Genomic DNA, 13,612 nt, shown 5'->3' on the forward strand with positions numbered 1-13,612 from the left:
TGTTACTTGGTTAAAGAGACTCATCCCCAGCTCTCTGCACCCTCCTGTCAGGGAGCTGTAGAGGGCGATGAGGTCTCCCCTCAGCCTCCTCTTCTCCAGACTGAACCCCCCCAGTTCCCTCAGCCGCTCCCCAGCAGACCTGTGCTCCAGACCCTGCCCCAGCTCCGTTGCCCTTCTCTGGCCACGCTCGAGTCATTCAATGGCCTTTTTGGGGTGAGGGGCCCAAAACTGAACACAGGAATCAAGGGGCGGCCTCCCCAGTGCCGAGCCCAGAGCTCAGATCCCTTCCCTGTCCCTGCTGGCCACTCCAGTGCTGACACAAGCCAGAATGCCATTGGCCTCCTTGGCCCCCTGGGCACACTGCTGGCTCCTGTTCAGCCGGCTGTCAATCACCCCCCAGATCCCTCTCTGACTGGCAGCTCTCCAGCCACTCCTCCCCAAGCCTGTAGCCCTGCTGGGGGTTGTTGTGGCCCAAGGGCAGCCCCCGGCATTTGCCCTCAGTGAAACTCCCCCAGTTGGGCTCAGCCCATGGCTCCAGCCTGTCCAGGTCTCTCTGCAGCCTCCCCACCCTGGAGCAGATCAACACTCCCACCCAGCTGGGTGTCATCTGCAAACTGACTGAGGGTGCCCTCGATCCCCTCGTCTGGATCATTAATACAGATGTTAAACAGGAGTGGCCCCAACACCCAGCCCTGGGGGACACCACTCGTGACCGGCCGCCAACTGGATTTAACTCCGTTCACCACAACTCTCTGGGCCCGGCCATCCAGACAGTTTTTACCCAGCGAAGCGTGTGCCCATCCAAGCCATGAGCAGCCAGTTTCACCAGGAGAATGCTGTGGGAAGTGGTGTCAAAGGCCTTGCTAAAGTCAAGGTAGACAACACCCACAGCCTTTCCCTCATCCCATAAGCAGGTCGCCCTGTCGTAGAAGGAGATCAGGTCTGTCAGGCAGGACCTGCCTTTCATAACCCCATGCTGACTGGGCCTGATCCCCTGGTTGCCCATTATATGACTTTTAATGGCACCCGAGATGACCTGCTCCATGACCTTCCCTGGCACCGAGGTCAGACTGACAGGTCTGTAGTTTCCTGGATCCTCCTTTCCGCCTCTCTTGTAGATGGGTGTCACATGTGCCACCCTCCAGTCCAATGGCACCTCCCCAGTCAGCCATGATTTCAGGTAAATCATGGACAGCGGCTTGGCGAGCACATCTGCCACCTCCCTCAGCACCCTTGGGTGTAACCCACCCGCTCCCACAGACGTGTGTGCATCCCAGGGGTGCAGCAGGTCTCTGACCACCTCCTCTCCAACTGTGCTGCCCTCAGTCTGCTCCCCCTCCCCATCTCCCAGCTCCTGAGGCTGGGTGTCCAGGGAACAGCCAGTTCCACTGCTAAACACTGAGGAAAAGTAGGCGCTGAGCACCTCAGCCTTTTCCTCACCCTTAGTTACCATGTTTCCCTCTGCATCCAGTAAGGGAGGGAGATTTTCCCCAATCCTCCTTTTGCTGTTAACGACTTTACAGAAACGTTTTTTGTTATCCTTAACAGCTGTGGCCAAGGTGAGCTCTAGCTGTGCTTTGGCTCTGCTAATGTTCTCCCTGCATAACTTCCCTACATCTTTATAGTCTTCAAGAGAGACCTGGCCCCTCCTCCAAAGGCAATAGCTTCTCCTTTTGTTCTTGAGATCCAGCCCAAGGTCCCTGTTTAGCCAGGCCGGTCTCCTTCCCCCCTGCTTGTGTCCCGGCACACGGGCACAGCCTGCTCCTGCGCCTTTCAGACTGCTCTCCTGAAGTATGTCCAGCCTTCCCGGGCTCCCATACCCTTCAGGGCGGCCTCACAAGGGATTTTGTTAATCAGCCTTTTGAACAGGTGAGAGTTAGCCCTGTGGAAGTCTAAGGTGGCAGTTTTACTAACCCCTCTTTGTTTCTCCAGGGATTGAAAACTCAAGCATTCTTGTCGTGAGAGTCAATGTCTCTTCCCTGGTACATTTTAACCAGTGTAAATATATCAATACTATCCACATTTTAAGTAAGCTTCTTCGTGATTCATGATGAATCAGAGCATTCAGCTGCCCCGCTCTGTGCCCAGGTATGGTGTGAAAGTGAAGTAGAAAGTGCCATCAAGTCATAATGATACACTTTGTTTATAGACCTCATTCCATTTCAAAGCCTTGCCAGTATTAATTAATTAAAATCTTGCAACAGCTCTTTGAGTTGGGCAAGGACTATTATATTGTTATATCAGTTGGTAAACATGGACACCCTGAAGGGTAGATTGAGACCGTCTGCTTTAGGCACTCAATTTATTCATTGCAACATCTAAAAAAAATAGGCGCTTGGCTCCAACAGAATGATTCAGATCACTTAAGGCAGGTGCCTACGCAAACTATACAAGCAACGCAAAGACGGATGTCTCTGAAGTAGCACCCAAGAGATGTTCACACATTTCTACATCAACTGAATGGTGAGCTGTGGGTCCCTCATGGGATGATTTAGTGTGGTTGCATGCAGCCACTCAGACATAGGCATTAGGAACTATTATTCTCACGAGTGTGGCTGGGTAAGTGCTTAATTCAAGGCTCAACAGTGTGCAATCCTGCTTTATGTGGGAATCAAAATGCAAATTCCCTTCTGAAGGGTAAGCACCTGTGCTGTAGGATAAGTGGGAGGAGGAAGCACAAGATACTAATGATTTGAACACTTATCCAGAAAATAGAGAAGTAGAGATCTAGGTTGTCCAGCCCAAGGGGGGTCTGACCCCAGAACTTCCACTTGCTTGGAGTATAGAAGGCTACAGGTAAGGCTGGAGTGCAGGCATTACCTCCTCCTGATGAAGGCTGATTGCTCAACCAGAAGTGTCAGATGCAGAAAGTAGAGAGTTTCAACCCAGTGGAAGGGGAGGCCTCTTGCTTGTAAATCTTCCATTTTAGAGCTCTATCAGATAAATGGCATGAATCGATTTAGGCCAGGGAACAGGCGTTCCCTCATGCCCCAGGCTTACCTGGCACTTAGGAATGCCTGGGTGTTGCCACACTGCCAGAATGACTTGTCCCTCTCCTGTATCCTGATATCCAAGTCCTCCACACTCTGCACTTGTTAGCTGGCAATTAGTGAGCCGTTTATTCCATCCAAGAGGAAAGCTGGGCATGGCCAAGATGACAGTGTGCTCCAGGCTCTGCTCCAGGCACTGTGTGGACACGCACCACACAACTTTGGCTCTTTACCTGGTGCTGTATTGCAATGCTGGCCTGAAGTCCCCAAACCCCAGTATCCCTCCTGTCACTTCCCAGAGCACACAGGAAGCAGACGGCTGCAGAAGAGCCCCTATTTTGGCATCTGTATTAGAAAAAGAACCACCCAGAACTACCTATAATTGTACCCCAGGGTTACAGGGAGATGTCACCCACTGGAGATCAGGATCAAGTGCTGTGCAGAGTGGATCGGTCTGCCCAGTCCAGTGAACACAAGCCAGTCTGCAATAAGCAGTTCAGAGGCATAGTCTCTCTTGCTGGTTTGGCCCTTAAAACATTATAAACCTGTCCCAAATTTCTCTTGCTGAGGTGTTCTGTGCCAGCTCAAGTCACTTAAAACTTGTGGGTTTGGTCAGGTTGTGACTTAATGAATTGGGCCATTTTCAACACCTCGGGAGATATTAGCAAGTCCTCACCCACTTGTGAGTCATGATGGACTGCCAGAAGCTGTCGATCAATGAAACCATATGCTTATATGCTTAAGTTACTCTCAAGTCCAAAACACACCGTCCATATTTATATACATAGTTTCTCTGGGATGTAGGTCCTTCTTCAGTTGAAACGGACTGAGCCATTCCCTTGGACTTAGAAACATCCAGTTTGTTCTCACAGGGACTTAAGTTGACTCATGAATGTTCTAAATCACATTCACTGACTTCTTCAAACTATGCAGCATCTCAGAAACAGCCAAGAAAAAGACTCAGGAGTCGTGAACCTGGGATTGAGCCTGATTTATTATAATTTCTACCTGCTAGGGGTTTCTTTGATCTCAGCAAGACTCTCTCCCGATTAGCAGTAGAGAAGGAGAATTTGGGTTAATGCATCCTGCTCTACCCACTCTTTAACATAAGAGTGACTCCTATTAGTGTTTTAGCAGTTTGTCCTTTTATGCAAGAACTTGCACAGCTGACTTGGCTAAACTTTAATGGGTACGCTTCTAGTGTGGGAGGAAATGTTAAGCACTGCTTATTGTTAGTTAGAATTACACACCCAAATGCCATAGCTCCATCCAGAGTTCCCAGGCATCTAGCTACTTTACTATCTACCACAGCACACTATATCACAAATAAGATCTTCCTTACCGCCTGAAGTAATGTCATGATGCAGTGTAGGAGCCAAAGAATGCTGGGTTTGCAAAATGCATGCATTGCTTCAGATTGCAATAAATTAATTTAAGAGGAGATCAGGCAACAACCATTAATTTCAGTGCAACAGATTTCTCTGCTCCTCTTATTTACCGAGATGTTGTCTCACTAGATCAAATCAATGAAATTACGACAGATCGCCCAGCGTACTGACAACAGTCAATATCTGCCTAGCATCTTGGAGAGGCATCCCTTTATCAAATGCCTCCAGTTTCTGTCTGCCACATCTCTACCGTTCAGTCTGTTCTGTTGGAAATAGAAAAGTTAAAGTTTTCCAATGCACTTGGCTGAGTCAGAAGCTCTTTTGGGCAGTCATGCACAGGCGCACGTATTGACTGCCCTGCTAGCAGTAAATTTGGCCCCTCCGTGCCAAAGGAGATGTACTATTGTCCTTGGGTGCACTTCTGGGAGCCACGTGTGGGGCGTACACAACCCCACCCTCAGCTGAGGTGGGAAACTTGTTCAAAGTGGTTTTGAGGTTTTGTTAAGAAGCAAAACAGGAAATCTGCATGAATCTGGAGTTTAACTATTTTTTCAACTTGTTGCTCTCCCAGAGTTGTAGTGGGTTTTTTTTTGTTTGGGTTGGTTTTTTTGTTTGTTTTTTTTTTTTTTTTTTTTTAAATAGAAAATAAATAAATATCAGAATGACAAACATTCTTCAGCTGACCACATCCCAGTTCTGGTATAAGCCCAAGGTTTTACTGGTGCAGACTAGACTTCAAACAGCAAAGAGAACGTGGAGCAGTCTAGGGATTTTTTCTTTTCTTTTTTTAAGCAAACCAAGCAACTCAAAGGCTGTGTCAACTTACTTAAGTGCTCTTTATGCCAAGTAATCATAGCTGGCACAGAAAACAATGCTGACTATTGCTCCCTTCCCTGCCTACACTGGAGGCGAGGAAGGCCAAAGACACAGAGCTGAAACGGCAGCTCTGTGCCATCTGGAGAGACTCTGTATCCTCAGCCTGGCTGCTTGGGAGCAGAGGAAGGACCACTGAGTTGCTCCTAAAGGTCTGTGAAAAGGACAACAAACACATCAGCACAAGCCTTCCTGCCCCAACACGCTAACCCCCGTATGCAGTACCGGTACTATTGCTGAGGGCAACTGGTGCCCTTGTCCCTTCTGTCACCAACCTTCCCTCTGGTAACTATGAAACCGTAAGAGCTGATTTTATAGCCTTAGCAATGTGGGCCCTTCCCAGCCCTGAGAAACCTATGGTGAAATCATCAAGTTGTCTCAGGAGTGCGTGAATGGGAAAGCCATCACTACTAGCCTCGATGTGGGCAAAGAACTCCATCACCAGAACAAGAAACTACTGAGTTTTGTGGTATGTTGCCAGTCCACATTCCATGACACTGCTGAGCAAATTCTACCTAGATGTCTCCACAACTCTGCTTCTAGTTCTGTATAATGCTGGGCTTGAGTCAGATTCTGTGATGAGATATGCTGTTGTCATTCACAAACAACCACACTAAGAAAGTGAGTTGCTGATAGGCATAATACAAATTGGCTGAGCTATATCTTGCAAGTGGGATCAATCAGACAAGTTACTCACAGTTTGCTCCCGGTTTATTTAAGCTTCCTGTGTGTGCTGCGTAAGGCACCAGCAACACTTCTGCTGCTGCTCCAGCATCACTCTGACGTCAGCACTTTGATTTGATTTTCTGTCACTGTTCTCATAGATTAAATTTCAACCAGTGACCCAGGGCTTGATAGCTCATTAGCAAATCCCTCTGAGTCATCTAGTCCTGCCCTTGCTTGACAGTTAGCTCTACATTGCACATGCTCCTGAAGCCTCCTGAAATCAGCACCGCCCCATGTGAAAGCTCGGTTAGCTTCAGTGCTGCTACAAAAGCCTATGGGGATCCATGCCTAGCTGCATGTTTCCAGGGACAAATCACTAACAATTCCTGTTACGAGTCTTTGGGTCTTTTCAAGTTATTGAGGTTGTATAAAAACTCCTCCTTGGACAGTCAAAGCTTTCCTTTCCTACCCCTCCCCTCATCTCTTGATCTATAGGGGAATTATTCTGGCTTCCTTCTCAGCGAAACCTTAAAACAGGACATTCTTACTCCTTTTGTTGTTCAGCATCATTATTGTAAACAGGCAGACTAAAGCAGCTGCAATAATGCTCTTCCAGATTTCTTTTGCTGTGACAAGTGAATATAAAACTCTTTTGCTGTGACAAGTGAATATAAAATTCTTGGTAGGCAGTGGAAATGGAGAAGCTGCCTCAGATCATGCTCTGGAGGTCAAAGACCCCAGCTCTCATTTCTGCAGTTGAGCAGGACAGGATGCAGGTTGCCTTGAGTGCATTATGATCCCTCTCACCAGCAGGTATCTTGAGCTCAGCTTTTCCTATGCCCAGCTTTGAGTCACACGGACCAGCAGGTTAATAGTGAAAATACAGCCATTGTTTTGTTTGACTTCCTCCACATGCCTGGACAGACTTCTTGCCTTGTACCTAGAATATCAGTGCCTCTGAGCAAGAAACTATGTTGTGTATAGTCCAGAGCTATGCCACACACTTTTCCTTCTAACTCTTCTTAAACTGCCACTTATACAAGTGTCCAGGCTGTGCACTGTCAATATCTTAATCAACCCTGTTCCTCCAAGCTAAAAAATGTCTACAAATGCTGAACTGAGGCTGTTTTTGGCACCTGGCAGGTAGAGCACAGCTGTGAGGACTCCAGCGCATCCCCCCTGAAGCCACAGATGGGACTTCCCAGCCTCACATTCTCTTTTTGACTCAACACATGCTTCACTCCAGAAGTCAACCTCACTGATTTCAATGGGGAGATGCTTGATTTATGCCGGGCCGAGATGAGAATCCGGCCATGATTCTTTATTGCCTTTTAAAGCCAAGAGCCCAGCAGAAGCCAATTGTATCTGACACGAAGCTGCTGCACACCCAACATGGAATCTGCACAACTCCATAAACCAGCAGTGGCCTAAATAAAAACTTCAAACAAGACATTCTGGCATTGGCCAGAAAGAGCGAAGATAAATAGCTACGAGCTGCCAAGTTTTGAGGGAAGAACTGCCTGACTGTTGGACAGAGAGCAAAGTAAGAGGCAGAAATTAGGCAGGGTGCTGGGAGGCTTGTAACACTCCCAAAAAGCAAAGGGGTCACAGCATTTAATTTGATTAATTCATCACCGGTCCAAAAGACTCTGTACTGAGCCTTAGGCAGCGCAATAAACATACAATCATTAAGAGAGGAAATAAAAGATTGGTTGGGTGGTAAATATTCCAGCTCCCTCTCCCACTCCAGATTCCCTCTTATTTCTTCTCTCCTTGGTCAGTGGAAACATTGGAAGCAACACTGCAAGTAAGTGGTAGCATTAAAACAACAACAACAACAAAACTCACTCTATTTCAAATGTCTTGGTCAAAACACTTTCAAGGAAAGCTTTGACTTGTTTTTCCCATTATTTTTGTTTTCCCTCAACAGCCCATTCTTCTAGGAAGCACCGTGGGCAGAATGGAGCAACAGTGAAGCTAGCTTGGCCTCCTCTTCTCAGGACTGCCAGAAGACTTAGTGGAAAACAACGAGAAGGATGTTTATCCTAAGGGGGACAGATAGTGCTCTTGGAGGTCATTTCAGTAGTTTTGGTTGTAGTCCTAAGCATCCAGGGACCCAAACAGATGTTTTGATGAATGTAATTGTATTTACAAATAATGGCATTTTGTAAAGCTCTGATGCTAACTTTTATGGGCCAGATGGCACAAACACTCACCCCGTAACTGCACAGTGCCTGTCCCTCACCACAGGACACAGGGGGACGGCACAACCCCCCCACTGACACTGGGGCTGGAAAAATTTTGCAGCTGCTTGAAGCTATGTAGGAGCCTGGGGTGTCCGAGGAAACCACAGCAGAGGCAGAGATGGGGAAAGGGAGGGTGACTAATACTCCATACATCCTCAGCGAGCGAAGTTCACGTCTGGCTCTTCTCCCATCTGCTTCAAGCACTGCCACTGCTCCCACGCTGCGTTTGCTGGGCATCGCTGCGTATCAGACCTCACTGTGGCTCTGTACAGCAGGAAACTGCTTTTATCCCCCTTTCCCAGACAGACACTGAGGTTTACTGCAAATTAGACACATTTCTGTAGTCATACAAGAAAACGATGACATGGAAGATGGGTCTTCAAACCATGGACCATGCATGAGCCTGCCGCTGCATCTATGCACCCAATGCCATAGGACACCCAGGTCCCGCTGAGTCAGATGCCACTACTGAAGAAAGCAAGGTGACTTATACATGTGTTTGAATTGATATCTAGTGAACTTCATCATCTGATTGTCACCTCTCCTCCCTTGTTCCAGAATGTAAAGATGCATCCATGAGTATATATGCAAGACCCAGCCAGTACAGACATTTTATGTCTCTAAGCTGGTCAGATGAGGAAATGTTTGTGAAATATAGTGTCGGACCACTCTTTCCCCTATTAATGAAATAATGTGTTCACTGCAGAATAATGAACCAACTCTGTGATTCTGGAGCTATTAAAAAAACCTATTAATGGAAAGTATTATTATACAAAAATCAGCAAAGTTTGATTAATGAGACAGTTGGCAACCCTATTTGCGTGCATCTTCCATATACATTTAGGAGAATAAATATTCTTACCCACTACTGAAAAACAGATCCTTTCTCAGTGTAAAACCATGGCCGATTAATACTTCATTATAATAATCCAGAACTTCAAATGCTGTTTCTTAAACAAACCCTTAAACATCAGCCCCCTCAATCCAAAACAAAACTCATAATGGCTTTGCCAATATTGCACCATGTTTGTGTTTGCTCATAGCAAGTCCTGTTTTAAATCACAGTAATGCATTTGACTTCTGAGAGAGGATGAACCAGAGATTTATTCAGTGCTGTGTGGCAACAGCCCATTCCAGCAGGAAACTGAGCCATTGAGGGGAGTTTTGTCAGGGAAGAAATCTCATCTGGATAAATGACGCTCCGCAGCAGAGCATGGTTACTTATCTGTGTGTTTGTACTGACATCAGATGAATGCTGTTCATCTGTTTGATTGTCACTTCTCCTCCCTTCCTCCAGTATTCCTCCTACTCTCCCTTTGGAAGATTTAATCACCCAATGTAAGGCTTTTTCACAGGAACAAGGGCACTTTTAAGATAAAGACACTGGAAAATAACTTTAAACAAATACAACATACAGTCGTGCATTTAATAAGAGTGACTTATTAAGTACGCACGCATGACACAGCCCCTGTTCTCCCACTCAAGCCATAGGGCCAAACACTACTCACTGTGTGATGCCTATCCTCCATCTAAAGCTGATAGTGATCCCTTCAGAGTTAAACCAGCACCATACAGACTAGCTGAGGAAGGAAGGTCATATCAGAAAAAATTCAGCTTGTAGCACTCCCAGACATTGGAGGGGGGAAGGTATGAGGGGCTTGTAGGCAAGTTAAGCATTCATTTGTAAAGCATGTTTGTCATGCTAACTATCCAGCATTGGAAGACTAATGATTGCTACCTTCCTAATAGCTGCATATGATTAACTTTATATTCCTGTGAATTTACCGTGCATGGTGTCTGTGCTATATCTGATGAAACACATGTACTTATTAGCTGATCTTTGAGCCATGATGCCCAATACGCAAGCAACGTAATCTTTGCTTGTATAATCATGATTTTTTTTTTTTAAAAAAGAGGCAGAAATACTGTGAGTGTAAAGTAGCATAGACCGTGTGTAGTCTCAATACAAAGAAAAGCAGAACTATTGTCCTGCATATACTGCCTTTTGACCTCTGCTTCACCCCCAGCTACATCCTGGCCTACAATGATTGTAACTAGGACACAATCAGACAGGTTGTATACATAAATTACCATCTTATCTATGAACCTTAAAATGTTAAATGTGCTCTTCCTCATTTGGTCACCTAAGGAAATAGGGAAGAGGTAACCATTCCTGCTTTTTTATCAAGGCACAAGCTATGGCATTGGCACAGCAATGTAAGTGTCTTCTTCAGCATCACGTATGAAACCGTAGCTGGCAGACTTGAGGTGTGGAGTTTGCTGTGAGGACATCTTTAAAATACAGCTCTGCTCTCACTCTCCCCAGCCCAGATGTGGCACCAATCTGTGGGGTCTCCCTGGGACCTTCTCCTGGGGCTTTAGTAACTACTGGAAAGCAGATGAAAGGATCAGCCATCCAGCTGTGCGCAGTGCCTCAGGTCACAGAGTGCCAGAGGGGCCCCAACAGCCTTCTTCAAATGCATATGTACCTCCTGAAGGAGTGAGTCAACCTAGTCAATGCCTGGTGCACAGAACTTGAACGTTCAGTTTAGGAATTGCCCAAGTGACAGTAAAACTGTGGCAAGGCAGGATCTGAAACACTTGCTGCTGTATCCTTGCCTATAGGCCGGACTAATGCCACTGGACTAGTCTTCTGCATCAGCTAAAGAGGAAAGCAGGGTTTAATCTGTTTTGATTCATTAATCTTTCTAAATGCAGGAGGGTTAGGTGAGCACAAGCAATCTTAGAAAAATAGCAATTTCAGAATTTCAGAAAAATACAGCAGGAAGCAACAGGTCATGGGAAGTGGATGGGAATGAAGGTGGGAAGAGTTATTAATTAGTATTTATGGAAAGGAGCCCAGTTTCTCCAGAACAATGATGGAGAGACAGGCAGTGCACTGGGAGAATAGCCATATGCATTAACACCGTGTGTTTAACCCCAAGAGGTCCCGAGAGATGTAAACTGAGCCGAAGCTCACAAGGACCCCACTAACAAATGGCCAGTGATAGTCCAAGCAGGTGCAGTACAGGGAATGGATGTCTGCTGCCACCAAACAAGGTGGCTGCTGGCACTACCTCAGTGGGACCCTTCACTCTCGTGCCAGGACTACAACCAGCTCCTGCAGAAAGTAGGAGGGACAACTCTTCCCTCGACATCTTCATCTTTCTGGATTGTAAAATCATACGTAGGCTTTACGGTTATATGGTGGGACTGTTTTCTACCATATGCATGATCACTACATAGCACCAGGGTACACTGAACTTTCCAGAAATGGCTAAGTGCTGTTACAACATAGATAATAACAATAATAACAACTATACAATGCTACCTGCACCAACAGACTACACTGAAACAAACTGAAATGCCTGAATGCCAAAGAGCACTAAATAGTTCTCTCATCACTCTTATCACAGATATCTCTACTGAGCGTGGGTGATTTTCGCTCCATATTTCATCTCCAGCAATATACAATGAAGTTGCAAATGGCATTACCGAGCATGCCAAAATGCCCATGCAGTAAAGATAACACTGAAATCGTGATATAAATCTATTTTCAGCTTTCATCTGAATATTCGCGATGTCTCCTCTTATCTCTGTTATATATTATTTTTATATTGTGAAAGATGACAAATATCAAATGACAAGAGCAATCAGGCTACGGAAATCACCTCCTGAGACAGAGCTGTATGTTCTCATAGGGCTTTTTTTTTTTCTTTTTCTTTTACCTTTTATTTTTAGCATTAGTCAATCACTGTTTAGACACCTCAGAGAAATGCAAGGTGAATTAGGAGAAAGAAGGTCAAGGTTATCATGGAAAAATTTAATCCTTTCTCAGTGGGAACTGGTTAATAGTTATGGCTAGGCTCAAGTGTGGACCTCTATTGGGAATCCCAGTGAAGGTCAAAGGCAGAAAGGAAAAAAAGCTGCACTGAGATCTTAGACAGTCATAAGCAGACAGATGTTCCTAGGCTTTAATGAGGAGTCTTGGCTCCAGGCCTTTCTTGGCAGAGCTGTTTAGTTTTACTATTTTTCCTTGTGGTGCAAGGTATGGCTCTGGTTAGCTGGCTCTGCTTAGCTAACTGCTGATGATTTTTCCATCTAAATAATAGCTTGACAATGAAGAAACCAGTTCATAATCTATGGCTTGATGGATTAGGTCATGGGGAACGATGTGCAGTTGTAATCATGAAAAGTAAAAATAAATAAAAATAATAATTTTAGTTTAAAATAAGAACCAGTTTATAAAAGTTTAAACACCAAATCTGATGGAGCTCCTACTGCAAGTTCTATCATTCCATCTTATGTTTTTATTGTCATGGGCAATAAACAAGGAGGACAGTAACACAAAATGGACTTTTTCTTTATCAGTTCTATTTCCAAGTCAGCTGGGAAGGGATCATGCCCTTACTTGGGAAACTCATTTGGGTTCAGCAGTGATAAGAATTTTTTCCGGACAATTTGCTATGCCTAAGTGAAATATATTAAATTGGTAAGTACAGGTTTAGTAAACATCTTCTGTTCAGAAAGCAAAAAGGCTAGAAATCCAACTGTTATCAAACTGTGAAATCAGTATCTTCCACTAAAACACTGAGAAATAGCGTTGTTAAAAATTTTGAAGACTTTTAACCCTTGTCTGCTAGGACACAACTACTTCCTTAATGCAACAGACACCACAGCACTTGGTGGAGAATAAATTTGTGCTTTGTCAGGCATGTAGCAACCCTGATACAACCAGTGACTGAATTCTGTCTCTTCTCCAATATTTCTGGGTGTCTCATTTCTGGGTGTCACAATTGGTCTGATATAATATGATATCATGAATGGGAATATTTTCATGGGATAAGCACTCGTTTCAGACCGCTTTTCATTGCTATAGTCCAGATCCTGCTTTCAGCGAAGGAAATGGAAATGTCTAGGAGGCTTAAGCATGAGAAGTCTTTGGATCTCAATCTGTTACAAGTCCATAAAAATCTTAAGAGCCTTACATTGGCAGGTTATACAAGTTCTCTGCTCCCTCTGTGTTCTCAACTGATTCTCTGTTCATTTTGGAGGCTATGAATTACATTTCTCTGAAGATCTTTCTTACACATCAGAATCTCATCCACCACAGGTTGGTTCAGTAAAGCCCAGCCTTTTCCAGAACCAAGTGTGAAATCTGCTTTGTGATAAATATCTGATGGTGCAGGAGCTCTGGGCTTGCTCCCAAGCTAAATTCATTTATATTGCAGAAAAACACCTGCCTCTGTGTCATCATGAAAGCAGCTCCCTATTGTAAAATACAATCCAGTCTTGTGGACAAGAATCAGATTCGCTTTTTATTTACCCCCTCTGCATGAGAGGAACAGATGTCCTTAGCAGCCAAAAGGAGCTTCCTCCCTCCTCATCTACCCAGCTTATATTTCCAAGTCATGAGTGCTAAAATTCTTCAGGGTCAGTTGGCTAGGGT

At 45.1% G+C, this 13,612-nt stretch overlaps 1 protein-coding gene across 2 annotated transcripts in view; it reads right to left on the reverse strand.

Moving 5' to 3' along the window:
- SETBP1 (SET binding protein 1) overlaps nt 1–13,612 on the reverse strand; it is a 264,896-nt gene that overhangs the window by 67,961 nt on the left and 183,323 nt on the right. The gene's annotated exons all lie outside the window — the stretch shown is intronic.

The sequence above is a fragment of the Athene noctua genome, chromosome Z (genome assembly GCF_965140245.1).
Source record: "Athene noctua chromosome Z, bAthNoc1.hap1.1, whole genome shotgun sequence".
Lineage (NCBI taxonomy): Eukaryota > Metazoa > Chordata > Aves > Strigiformes > Strigidae > Athene > Athene noctua.